We start from the raw sequence: 14715 nt of genomic DNA on the forward strand, positions 1-14715 counted from the left end.
GGGGGAGATTTTGCACTGAAGAGGAGCTGAATCAGACCAGCTGAGTGCTGTCACTGAGCCCCGGGACCAGCAAGTGCCAGAGAATGAAGCCTAGGAGAAACAGAGTACCCAGAGGCAACAGGCAGGGTGATGAGCCAAGGGACTGTAAAGATAGTGCAGTTCTGAACAGAAAGCCACAGGGGTGTGCCTGGCATCCAAACAGGACATGACCTGATTTTTTCTGAGACCAGAGTATGGTCTAGGAGTGAGTGTTTGTTTGATGTGAGTCTAGAGAGAGGAACGAGAGAAGAAGCAGCCATAGGTATCATAATCCCAGGGGTCAGAGCCTTGAAAGGCCCGTGCACCGAAGGAAGGGACTCGTTTAGGACTTTATCCAGGCTAAGACTGGAGCTACTTATAGCTTAGGAGTGACCTCAAGCGTATATTGTCAGGTCTGGCATTCCTTCACAATGAAATAAGATGTAATTGTGCACTCGGATCGACTTGGATCCTGAATGAGAGAAAGAGGTGAACAGAGTCCCAGGAGCTAGATGTGGCAGGGAAACCTCCACTCTGGACGATGACGACAAGGAGATGCCCCAAATCCAGCCAGCAACCTAACCGGTCACAGCTGGACCTTAAAATGTCCTTATTTCCTCTTCATCATCTCAGTCTGGAAAAAGGCCTACAATGCTCTACTCGTCTTTAAAAGGAAGCAATTTGCTTTCGTCTTTCTTGACCAGTTACAGGGAATGAATCAATAAATAAGATTCAGTGGGACAATTTTGGTGAACAAGTGTGACCCAGTGTCCTCACTTTCATGAAACATCTGTCACAAATGAGTAAAGGGGATGAAGTAACCAGGCTAGGGATAGCCACCCGTGACCCATGAGTTTCCCAGAGCCTGAACCCGGCCTTGGATCCCTCCTCCCCCTAGGGCATCAGGCAGCCATCACCAAATGTTTGGGACTTGCTCAAGATAGAAATCCATCTTGTCACACCTGGGCTTGGCCCTCGTTTCTTGTTATAAGTAACACCTACTCTATCTACTTCTCCCAAAGCCCAATTCAAAGGGTATCAGATTTGAAATTTGCCTGGCTTCAACCCTGCATATTTAAATTAAGCCCTGAATAGGTAACAAGTGCCTCTCTATTTAGGGACCCATTCTCATATTTCTGAGTTTATAACTGATTTATGACCTATAAATAGTCACATCAACCTCATTGCTGAATAATTTACATACTGAGGTCATGCTCTTTGGATGAACCTGACACCCATTAGTGTTACTAATCAGCTGTGTGCATCCAAGCTAGAACACATGGAGAACCACACCCCAAAGTGGTGGGAACAGAAAGGCAGAAGACCTGGAGAGTATTCCCTCCTTTTAAGTCCGGCCAATTTCCTTTCCTTTTAGCTTCACCTCTAAAATGGGATATGATTTTCCCATAGGTGGAAGTGTTAAGAGATCTACTAAAATAGTAAATGGTTTGAAGGCTCTCAGAACTCAAAAACACTAGACTCAATTTCTAGTTATTTCTGTAGATAGAGTGAGGGCTAAACAGAGGTTGATCACTGGTGCTTTACACATTATTACATCAACGAGCCAGATCTCTTCTGCACTATGAGATGGGAGAAAGGTTGTTTATAGCTTTTGGGTACAGTCTGTGTTCCCATCTGTGAAATGGACATGCCATAATGCTCATTTCCCTCTTTGCCTGGAGAGAATCAATTAGATAGAAGTTGCAAAAGAGGGGCGCCTGGATGGCTCAGTCGGTTAAGCATCTGCCTTCAGCTCAGGTCATGATCCCAAGGTCCTGGGATGGAGCCCCGCATCAGACATCCTGCTCAGCGGAGGAATCTGCTTCTCCCTCTCACACTCACTCTCTCTTTCTCTCCCTCTCAAATGAATAAATAAAAATTCTTTTTAAAAAGTTGCAAAAGATTTGAGTTTACTGAAAACTGGTGCTGTAAGTGAAAGAAAGAGGAATTAATTAAGTTTAAAATAACTCCACTTCTACCATCCTGGCATCTGAGTTACTGGATACAATTAGGGGTAGCAGTGGGTTATGGACTTTGGGCTAAGAATCATTGGTAGCTATGGAACTAACACAGAGAAGCTGGGACCTGAACACTGTGTTTTCCTCATATATTGAGAGTGAGAATTAAGAAAACAAGAAGCATTTTCCAGTAGCCACTAGGGGACTTTTGACTCCCCGAAAGTATAAGGCATGGGTCTCAGAACCACACACTTTATTTTAATACTACTTCCTCAATTAGCAAAGGCTCAAACTTATTATTTTTCCAAGTACATTGTGTTGTCACTGTACTGTGTTGTCACTAATAGAAAAGAAAAACTCATTCCAATTCCAATCTGGATGAATATTACATTTCCTTTGATAAACGTCAGTGGGTTGATGGGAGCAGACCCATTCCAAGTTGAAATGCTCCAACGTAAGCTTTGTGACTAACTGTGCCTAAAGACAGCTCATTTCATCCTGGAGTGTCCTTGCCTCAGCAGCCCAGGCAAAACCAAAAAGATCAGAGAGCAAAACCAACCGAGAGTATGACAACATTAACACATAGATCTTAGGTTTGTCTGTTATCAGAACCTCAGTCAATTTACAAAAATGTCGTTTTAAAGAGAAAATGGTTTGGCCTGAGTAATTGTATTCAACCAGAAAAAGCAAACAAACAAGCAAATTATGATATAGTGGGTAAGACAAGTGCACCCTACTTCCAATCTAATTGTGGGTCTAATTTTTAAAATTAAAGTTTCTTATATTTAGTTTTACCAAACTTAACAATTCCAGAGACATTTTATCCTCATTGCTAATTGGACTTGAGCTGGAAATAGCTCCCAAAGCCTTAAACCTAAATGTCTCTGCCTTCTCAGGGGCATTTAGCTGTTTGACACATCCGGGTGTCTTAAATTTCTGGGAACTGGGAGCCCAGGTCCCAGTTCTGCTATTCGGTACCCATACACTTGAAAAAGTCACTGGCTTACCGGGTTGCAGTTTTTTCATCTTCAACACAAAAATGTCTGTCTCCTATCACACCAGAATAGTTGGGGGATTAAAACAGGGACCCCTAAAATTTTCCTAATAAGCTTTTCTTCACCCCCCCCGACAAAGTCTTGCACTTGGTTATTTTTTTTTTTTTAAGATTTTATTTATTTATTTGAGAGAGAGAGAGAGCATGAGAAGGGGGAGGGTCTGAGGGAGAAGCAAACTCCCTGCCAAGCAGGGAGCCTGAGCGGGACTCATTTCCAGGATTCTAGGATCATGACCTCAGCTGAAGGCAGTTGCTTAACCAACTGAGCCACTGAGGCACCCCTTGCTCTTGATTATTAACAGTAAACTTAACAGCTGCCATTTACCAAGCATTCTGGGCCAGATGTTCTGTGCATACTTAGAATTTTAAAGATAAGAAAACTGAGGTATAGAGGGGTTAGGTAAATTGCCTAAAGTCACATAAATAGTAAATGGCACAACTGGGACTCCTGCCCATGGCTACTTAGATTAAGGCTCTGCTTTCTAATGGGAATCCCCAAGAGCCACAGAGAAGGCGATACTGGCTAGTGCCAGGCTAAAAGATGAATCAGGCAAGGCTTAAAGAAAAATGAATGGATTCTGGGACAAGGGTCTCCCAAAAAGAGCAACTTAACTTTGCTTTGGCAAAAAGAGAGGTCTCTATTCCACGTAGGGAGACACATGGTATAACGGAAAATGTGGAGTTTGGAATCAGAACAGCCTATGTGAGACTCTTGGCAAAGCCACTACTTAGTCGAGGGGCTGTGGACAGGTTATGTATCCATGTTCAACCTCATTTTCTCATCTGTGAAATAGGGATAATAACACTTGCCAAGTTGTTTTGGTGGTGAGAAATAATTCATGTCAAGTACTCTGCACATGGTAGGCATACAATACAGGGCAGGCAATATATCATATCCTACTAAGTACCTTGCTTGACAGCATTTTCCCAAAAATGTGTTGTTAGTAGGCATTAAGTAATAAAAGGAAAAGATGAAAGAAATTCTAAGTGGAGGGACGGTTTGGCAGTCAAGTAAATCTGGGAGATGCTCTTCAAGCAAACTTATACTGTTCCTTTACTGCAGGATTTTTCAGAGCCTTTAGTTATTTTTTTTTTCTAAAGATTTTATTTATTTATTTGAAAGACAGAGATCACAAGTAGGCAGAAAGGCAGGCAGAGAGAGAGGAGGAAGCAGGCTCCCTGCTGAGCAGAGGCTCAATCCCAGGACCCTGGGATCATGACCTGAGCTGAAGACAGAGGCTTTAACCCACTGAGCCACCCAGGCGCCCCTTTTCAGAGCCTTTAAATTGCAAAGATGCAACAAGAAATCTCCAAAGATACAATAGGAAACCTCCAAGAGGAAGCATTTTCCCAATTATTGACCAGAAAGTCCCATTTTTTATGGAGAACTTATAGGACTGACATTCCTGTGGAACACATGTTAAAAAGCAGTGGTCTGGTGAGTTTGGGAAGAAAAAGCCGGGCTCCTCAAGTTCAGTCATCAGCCTTTGCTTACTTCTTTGTAGGACCTCCAGAGCCGTCTCTCCTCTCCATTTATTTCTCCCCAGAATAGGATTTCTTTTTACAAATGTCACAGAATGAAGCTCGAAAGAGCGATTTCTAGCATCCATTCAAGTGAAAAGTTCAGCTCCCAACAGGACCAGTCAACATCCACAGAGCTGACCAAGGAAGACCCAGGGGGCCGAGGCATGACTGGGCCCCTCAGGATGGCAGGACATGGCTACTTCTTCCCTCCTGCCAGAGCAGCTTAAACAGTGCAGGAACTCCCCACACCATCAGAAGGCACCAGCCAGGGGGAAATAGATCCTGTCACTTGTCACTTACCCAGAGAGCAAGAGGCCAGCCCATCCAGAGGGGCCATGCTTAGCTCCTGTCCTTGCACTTGGCCAGGCTGGCCCAAGGAGTGGGAAAGAATTAAACAGAGGATCAGCTTTTTATTTTCATGTAAAAAGCACTTGCCCTGGGGTTATAAATGTTATTGCATTTGTGTAACACTTTCCTGCTGCCCTCAGCTCACAAGCATCACGGGATCCCAGTGGCTGTACTTCTATAACCCTTGATCAATAGCTTATTTCTATCGCCTTCAGTCCCAGCTGCCAATCCGTTCTGTATCATGTGGAAGGCAGACCTCAGCGCTCTCCAGCTGTACATGGGATGAATGTAAACTGGGCGGGGAACATATGTATGTGCGTGCACTGAGTGGGGGACACGGGATTTTTGAACAAGGAATGACAAAAATGGGCCCCTTGTTCTGGGAGACTACCACAAAACTGGGAGTTTTCTCTCTGGCAAGTAGAAGGAGAGCTTTCTCTCCCTTTCTCTCTCTCTCTGTCTAGAATGATATGGTTGGTATTCTTTGGTGAGTCAAGAGAAAGAAGATACAATTCACTCTTGTTTGTGTGCTTTTCTGTTATGTATATGCAGGAAATGGGTAGGTGGTAAAAGGTGGAATGTAAAGATGTGTGTTCTAGGAGAGAAGGGGCCACGGCTATCTCTCATCACCCTTGGGTTCCCAGCACCTGGACAGAGGCTCACACGAAGTAGGTGCTCAGGAAATACTTGTTGGCTAACTGAATGGATTCCCGTTTGCAAAAGGAGGGGAGGAGAGTCCTGGAACATTTTCCCGCAACTGCCTGGGCTAAGAGCAAAGGACACAAGCTTTCCGTTGCCACAGTCCTGGGGACCACAAACAGCTGCGGCGTGTCTGCTTTATGGAAGGCTCACTGCTAGGCACCGTAAGAACCACGAGGGAAATAATATGGATGAACGCAACCAGCTTCCACTGTTCTATCTTTCCACGGAATAGAGTTAGCCAAGCAGCCTCTAAGAGGGGCTGTCACCTCGCTGTCTTCCCCACTCAGAAGCCAGTTTTAGGACCCACCCAGTCCAGGAGAGGGCTTGAAGCAGGACCCCCAAGGTTCCCCAGCATTCTCCAGCATCGGGAAAACGACTCTGGCTCTCAGTAAGGCAGCCAGGCCCGCCCTTGTCTCAACCTATGTCCTTGAGACTCAGCCAAACCTCTCCCGGCTTGGCGGAAGGATGTTGAGGTGACATTCTTCTCCCTGCCACTCAGCATCTTTTAAACAATCCTCCTCCACCTTGGGAGAAAATGCATGAACTCGCTGCAGACTGGGGCCACGGAAGCTGAAAATTCCCTTTCTCCCTGGGAGGGGATATCGGTGCAAGGGAAACAAAACAAAACAAAACAAAACACGCCTCCTGTGAAAAAATAAGAATCCGGGATCTCTGTAAGTTGTTTCTGGCAAAGTTCTTTTGGTGGCTGGTGGTAGAAATCCACGTCAAGTGGAGTTCGGTGAAGGAGGGGCAAGGACCTCATTGGAAGGATATGAAGGTGTCTCATGGGGCCAGGTCCGTGGGCCTCAGAAGGACCTGGAACTGAGCCCTGGAAAGGGGAGAGAAGCAGGAGAAGCAGCTCCCCACGTCTGCTGGCTGCCAGCTCACCCCCGAGTTCACAGCCTCAGGGGCACATGGCGGGAGGGGAGCAGGAGGTTGGCGCAGGCCCTTTTGGCTCTGGACCACACCGCCTGTAGTGCACCATGAATTAATATTTTTAATAAATCCTGTAATTATCTTGTGAACAGAACATATGCGTGGCACTCTATTTTTTGGGTTCAAAGCACTAATTTGTCCAATATAAACATTAAAAAATATACCATAGTTTTTGTAACCTTGTTTCTTTATTTCTTAATGTACCAGGAGCCTTACAAAATAGAAATGAGCTCCAAGGCCCCAACTAAGGGGTGCGCTCTGCTCTGGGTAGCCACCCCCAGTGGCCAGCTCGCAGGCCCAGTTCTGAAAGTCTGGGAGAGAGATTCTGCCCTGCTCCCCGTGGGCCAAAGGTTCACCCCAGCACCATCAATTGCAAGACTGCCGGCTCCTTTATGGCATAGAAGTAAAGGGGTCAAAAGAGGTCATCAGGGGCTGGGCAGTGTACCTACTGCACTATCCTCTTCGTGAGCTCACTCTGTGCAGATGCCCAGCTGTCACAAGTCTCCATCCGGGCAAACAGAGGACCCCAAGGACAGTAGAATGGAGGAAGGAGCTCACCTTTCCTAAGTATATATGACCCCAAAGCGTGCTTTCCTCCATCCTGTCGTTCCAGCATGTCGTTATTTTCCTTGAGCCTCGTATCTTTTTCTTTGTAATTTTCTGATTTATCATATCTTTTCTTTTGAGCTGCCTCAAATTCTTTGTGGCACGACAAAAAAAAAAAATTAAATAAATGTCAGGGTTTGTTTGTAATGTCATCAAATCAACACACATCTTGTAGGCTTCTTAGGATCCTAGCTGTCCTCCAAGAGGGCTGGGTTCAAGTTTGCCTTGGTTTGCCATCCTTCCTTCCCCCTCTCCTTCCTTCCTTCTTCTATTCCTTTGTTGTTCAAGAGTAATGTTTTTCTTCTTTTTTTTTTTTTTTAGGATTTTATTTATTTGACAGAGAGAGACACAGTGAGAGAGGGAACACAAACAAGGGGAGTGGGAGAGGGAGAAGCAGGCTTCCCACCAAGCAGGGAGCCTGATGCGGGCTCCATCCCAGGACCCTGGGATCGTGACCTGAGCTGAAGGCAGACGCTTAATGACTGAGCCACCCAGGTGCCCCAAAGTAACGTTTTTCTGTAGAAGCAATACAAATACCTCTAAAAAATATTTTTAAAAGGGAAGTATAACCAATAAAATAAAAATCATTCAAATTTCCACCGCACACCCCAAGAGATAATCACTGTTAACACTGTGGTGTATAACCTTCCAGATAATTGTCAATTAAATTAGCACCACACTTAAAATAACTCCTTACTACAGCATTGACTTGTATTCTCTTTTTCCACTTAGCAATATGTCATATACGTCTTTGCACATCCCTGCGTATTATTCTGGAAACATTTTATTTCCTAAACTGGAATCCAATTTGTTTTTCTGATGTATAAAATATTCATCCAATACAGAAAAATAAAGTTTCCCTCCTAATTCCACTTCCTAAAGATAGCCACTGTTACTAAAAAGTAAATCCTTCAAGTGTTCATGTATATATAAACACACTTTACATAAACAGAATCATAACACATCGTGTCTTGTAATCTGCTTTTTACTGCCGATCAATAGATCACTAGTGTCTTCCATGCCAATACATATACTGAACCATCTTTCTTCATGTTTACCTTGAATTCATTCCGTTGAATGAATGTCAGAAGTTAATTAATCACCTATTGTTGGAAACGTGAGTGAGTCCCAATTTCTTTAACTATTATTTTCCTATTACTTACTGTTACTACTAAACATCACTGTATACATATCTTTGCTACATGGCTGATTGTTCCCTTTGAAAAAACTCCTAAAAGGAAAATTACCATGAAAAATAGAATACATCTTGATAGGCAGGGTGGGGAGGCTGGGGGGTAGGGAAGGAAAGAATGAAACAAGATGGGGATGGGAAGGAGACAAACCATAAGAGACTCTCAATCTCACAAAACAAACAGGGTTGCTGGGGGTGGAGAGGTAGGGATGGGGTGGTTGGGGTTATGGACATTGGGAGGGTATGGGCTATGGTGAGTGCTGGGAAGTGTGTAAGCCTGACGATTCATAGACCTGTACCCCTGGGGCAAATAATACATTATATGTTAATAAAAATAATTTCAAAAAATAGCATACATCTTTTTTTTTGAAGATTTTTGTTTTATTTATTTGACAGAGAGAGATCACAAGTAGATGGAGAGGCAGGCAGAGAGAGAGAGGGTGGGGGGAAGCAGGCTCCCCGCTGAGCAGAGAGCCCGATGCGGGACTCGATCCCAGGACCCTGAGATCATGACCTGAGCCGAAGGCAGCAGCTTAACCCACTGAGCCACCCAGGCGCCCGCATACATCTTTTAAAATTTGATTTATATTAACAAATTGCTCTACAGAAAGTTGTACCAATTTCCATTTCACTAACATGTATGAGTTAGGATGACAGTTCACACTGTCTCCTGCACTGGCCATTTTCACTCCTTTTTATCTTTGCTGATATGACGGCCGAAAATGATATTTTACTGTGGTTTCAATCTGTAAGTCTTTGATTATTGGTGAGGCTGAGCGTGTTTTTATCTATTTGTCATCTAATTTAATTTAATTTATGAACTCTGTTTATGTTCTTTGTCCATTTTCTTTCACTGAAGTATTCTCTCTCTCTCTCTCTTTTTCTTCCTTATATTGGTTAGTAAAAGTCTTTAATATATTAAGGATATTAACCTGAACACCTATGTTGAAATTATTTTTTCTTACTTAGTTCATTGTGTCTTTTGTCATGGAGAGAGTTTTTTTTTAAGATTTTATTTATTTATTTGACAGATCACAAGTAGGCAGAGAGAGAGAAGGGAGGAAGCAGGCTCCCCACTGAGCAGAGAGCTTGATGCGGGGCTCGATCCCAGGACCCTGAGATCATGACCTGAGCCAAAGGCAGAGGCTTTAACCCACTGAGCCACCCAGGTGCCCCTGTCATGGAGAGTTTTTGCTTTTATATATTTGTATCAGCCCAAGGTAACAGAAAGTCAAGTAACAGGGGTTTAAGCCAGAAAATATTAACTATTTAATTAACCTGAGATCCAAGGGTACATGGTCCCAGAATCAGTGTGGGGGTTCAGAGGTCTCATCCATCTCCTTATGGACGTCCCTCAGATTTGCCAGCTATAATGTGCTGGCAGGGTCTCCCCTCATAAGATGAGAAGGCTGTGACATCTTCAAATCTTATGTCTCATAGTCTAATTAGCAAGGCAGAGGATGAGGACAAAATTTTTTTTTCATCTCACAGATCTGTTATCTCATCAGGAAGGAAAATCTTTCCCAGTAGTCCCCAGCAGATTTTTATTTACATCTCGCTGGTAACCAGTAGTGTCTGCCAAAATAGTCAAACCTGTCAATCATTTCCTCCATGACTCGGGACTTACTACCATATTACCAAAGGCCCTTCCCACCCCCAAAATTCTTTTAAAATGAACTAGCCATCTCCCCCGCCTCCAACATATGTTATCTTATGGTGTTTGGGTTGGAATTACATCAGAATTACAGATTTAAAAAATTAATCAATTAAATAAAATTACAGATTAATTTTAGAAGACTTCAGATCTTTACCAATATTTAGTCTTTCCTCCCAGGATCACGGAGTGTGCCTCTATTTTTCAAGTCTCCTTTCATGTCCTTTAGCAAGGTTTTACAGTTTCTTAAGAAATATCCATTTTTGTTAAGTTTACTTGTAAGTATTTTATTTTTTACACTGATTGTGAATGGATCCTTTGTGCAAAAAAAAAAAAATGCCAAGGAGGAACCATTCTTGCATTCCTTAAACATACCCTATTTGGCTATGAGGATTTTAAAAATATGGCTTGATTCAATTTGCTAATATTTTATTTAGCATTTATTCCCAAGAGAGCTTGGGCTATTGTATTTTTTATCCTTTGAAGTATTTTTTTTTAAAGATTTTATTTATTTATTTGACAGAGAGAGATCACAAGCAGACAGAGAGGCAGGCAGAGAGAGAGAGAGAGAGGGAAGCAGGCTCCCTGCTGAGCAGAGAGCCCGATGCGGGACTCGATCCCAGGACCCTGAGATCATGACCTGAGCCGAAGGCAGCGGCTTAACCCACTGAGCCACCCAGGCGCCCCATTTTGAAGTATTTTTATAATAAAATTTGCAAAGCTTATAAATGAATTAGGGAACTTGCGATCTCTCCCTTATTCTATAGCCTGTTACCTAATACAGTAGCCACCGGCCGTGTGTGGCAACTGAGCAGTAAAAATGTGGTTATTGCAACTGAGGAACTGCATTTCTAATTTAATTTAGATTAACTTACATTTATATTTTAAAACTGGTCCTCTATTCAGTTACTGGAAAACTTTTGCTTATGTTTGGAATAATGTAGGTAAGAGTAGGTATGTAAACCTACTCTTTAACTATAAATTTCATGAAATCTAGATCTTTAGAGATCAGTATTTCTGATGAAAATTTAGTGTCTGAATTGAGATCTATGGTAAGTGTAAAATACACTGGAGTTCAAAGAGTGTGAAAAAATAATGTAAAATACCCCATTAATGATTTCTGTATTAATTACATGCTGAAATGAAAATATTTTCATATATTGGATTAAATAGAATATATTATTAAAATTAACTTCATCTGTTCCTTTTTACTTTTATATGTGGATATTAGAAAAATTTAAATTCTACATGAGGCTCACATTATATTTCTATTGGGCGACACTGCTCTAAATTTTAAATAACAGCAATTATCTGATACTTACATTTGCTAGAACTGTACTTGTTTTTTTACAACTGCATATTGTCCCATCAAATGGATGGACTAAATGTGGTTAACCAACTGTTATTGTTGAATATTTTAGGTTATTTTTTCCTTGCTTTTTTCTACCTTTCTTCCTTTCAACAATTATAAACAATTTTATGTTTAGCAAGTTTGTGGTGGTATCTTTGTATAACAGAATGACGTGATCAGATTTGCCTTTTGGAAATCCCTTTGGTCATATTGTAGAGCACACGGTGGCCAAGGTCAAGCATAGATTCAGCCAGTGAGGAAAACATCACCAAAGATCTAGGGAGTTGGAGCCAGGGGAAATGGAAAGAAATGAACACTTTCCAGAGATATTTAGAACATAAAGCCAAAAGGATTTGGAACGGATTGGATTCCAGAATCGTTGACAAGGAAATCATCAAGGAAGACTCCTACAGTTCTTTTGGGGCAACCAGAAGTTGTTAGATAGTCCATGAGTTGGGAGTCCTAGAGAAGGATGGGTTTGGGGGAATAAAATGTTGAGTTGTTTTGGAATGGTGATTTAACATGCTCTTGACCTATTCAAGGAAAGATGTGAAATAGGTCAGAGCAAGAGGAGAGGAGAGGATGGAGGTAAAATTTGAGAGTCATGGATGTTCAGGCAATATCTGAACTCTGAATGGGCCTGGATGATATATTCTGGGGAAAGGATGTAGATTGAGAGATCTGGGTGCTGGGAGGATGGCGGGAGAGAGACCGAGCCTTGAGGAACATCAATATTTAAAGCCAGGTGGAAAGGGAAGAGTTAGGGATGGAGACTGAGAGTGACCAGAGGCGTAGAAGCAAAGCCAGGACTGTGTTCCGTGGACGGTCACAGAAACCAAGGAAAGGGAGAATTTTAGGGAGAGATCATCAACAATTTCTGAGAGATTTCTTGAGATGAACTTAAAAAAAAGTTTATTGTTCAATCTCACAATAATCAGGAGATACAAATGAAAACAATAAGATATCACTGTTTACCTGCCAGATGGCTAGGATTTTCAAGATTAATAATATCCAGGGTGGGCAAGGATAGGGGGAAGGGTTAATCTCACATCTTGTTGGTAAAAATGTAAAGGTACCAACTTTTTGGGTTATCTTGGCAGCATCTTTCGAAATATAAGCGATACATACTCTTTAACCCAGTAATTTCAATTCTAGGTATCTAATCCCAGGGAGATACTCAGTCATGTGCAAGAGGCTATGATTACAATATTCTTCACTGCAGGACCGTGTATAAAACTGAAAAACTGTTAATACCATAAATGTCCTTTGGTGGTAAGAAAACAATGCCACATACTATTGAATACCGGGTAGCAGTTTAAAAGAATAAAGTAAATTTATATACACTTAAATGGAAAGCTCTCCAAGATACTGTGAAGTGAAAAAATAAGTCATAGAACAATATATATAATAAAATACAATTGGTATATGTTCAGAACCCTGTATATTGAACAATTAGATTTATATGTGTATAAATGCATAGAAAAAATGTCTGGGAGCATATCTGGCAAACTGTTAACGATGAACTTAAAAAGTGTTTTAGGGTTAGTAAGGATGGGTGAAGGAAGACTTACTTACTTTTACTTTGGAATGGTTTGCATTTTTTTAAAGATTTTATTTATTTACTTGTCAGAGAAAGAGCATAAGCAGGAGGAGTGGCACACAGAGGGAGAAGCAGGTTCCCCACTGAGCAGGAAGCCCAATGCAGGACTCGATCCCAGGACCCTGGGATCATGACCTAAGCTGAAGGTAGACGCTTAACTAACTGAGCCACCCACGTGTCCCAAGAATGGTGTGCATTTTTAAAACAAAAATGTATTTCATGAACTGTTTAAGTTTCAGTGTTTTCAGGCTCATGGCATTCAGAAAGATGAGGATAGATTATCGGTGATGAGTTTTATCTGGGTTGTATCCAGGGAGGAGCTGATGGGGACAAAGTCATGTTGTTTACTCCTATACTGTTATTCTACCATGGCCCCCATTAATTAATCTGTGACAGCTGTTCCTGAGCCAGGCTCTTGGGGGGCGGGGTGGAAAGAATATGAGCTCGAGGTATGAAAAGGCTCAGATGTCGATCCCAGGACCACCATAAACTACCTGAAGCCTTTTCTTATCTGTTTAATGGGAATACTCACTGAATTTTGTAAGATTCAATAAGATCATATTGTTGGGTTTTCATAAGATTTATTTATTTGAGAGAGAGAAAGAACGCACATCAGCAGGGAAAGGAGCAGAGGGAGAGGGAGAGAGAGGACTTCAAGCAGACTCCCCGCTGAGCGCAGAGCCTGACAACGGGGCTCGATCCCACGACCCTGAGATCATGACCTGAACCAAATCAAGAGTCTGCCACTCAACCGACTAAGCCACCCAGGCACCCCAAATGAGATGATATTGTATCATGAGCACCATTCAGGTGGTCACTAACATTATCTTAACACTAGACCTTGGGGCCCAAAAGCTCATTTACTGTCCCGCATTTCAAAATGACCTCTCCAAGTGCTCATCCCAAGCAGCCACGGCTTACTGGGGACCTGGTTTCATGACAGGGAGGCTTCCCCTCACCAGCCTGCCTCAGCTGACTGGTAAAGGCACCTTGAGCAGCTGTGTTGGAAAGGATGCTGAAGGCCAGTGGGCAAGTGCATCACGGTCCATTAGCAATGTCTGAGGCAGATACAGGAGCGTGGCGTGACCACACGTTGTGTCTTCTATATATACCAAATGGAAGACGTAAAGGCTGTCGCTCTGTCACCTTTTCAGGAATTGGACCACTTATTTCTTTCTTTTCCCCTTTCCACCTTTCTCTTACTATCTACTGGTTCCATCCAGTCTTTTCTGAAGGGTCATCCCCCTATTATGTCTCCCATGGGTATCTGATATATGAAGGGCTTCTTGAAAAGAGAAAGGCCTTCAACATCCCCCCAGAGATGAATCTTTTAATGGTGAGCGAGAGCACAGGGAAACTGAGTCATTGAAGTAATTTGGGGGCCGGAGTTTTATCACCACCTTTTAAATCACACCTCAAAGATAGCTTCCTCTTCTGCTCCTTCTACAGTCCAAAGGACACTTGAGCAGTTGATGTCTCCAATGACGGCATCCTCCCAGCCTGGACGGCCCGCCAGCCTGCTTAGGCCACAGGGCAAGCCTGCCCCAAACGTGGGAAAACCCAAATGAATGTCGACCCTGGTGAGAGGAGGCTTCCGGGACCACCTGCTTCCCACTTCATTTTTCTCAAACTCCCATCTCGTCCCTATTTAACAAACAAGGCAGCATCTGGGCCATAAAACTACTTGTGTGGGGGCGCCGGGGTGGCTCAGCCAGTTAAGCGTCATGACTCTTGATTTCACCTCAGGTCTTGATCTCGGGGTCACGAGTTCG

Source organism: Lutra lutra, chromosome 10 (genome assembly GCF_902655055.1).
Source record: "Lutra lutra chromosome 10, mLutLut1.2, whole genome shotgun sequence".
Classification (NCBI taxonomy): Eukaryota; Metazoa; Chordata; class Mammalia; order Carnivora; family Mustelidae; genus Lutra; species Lutra lutra.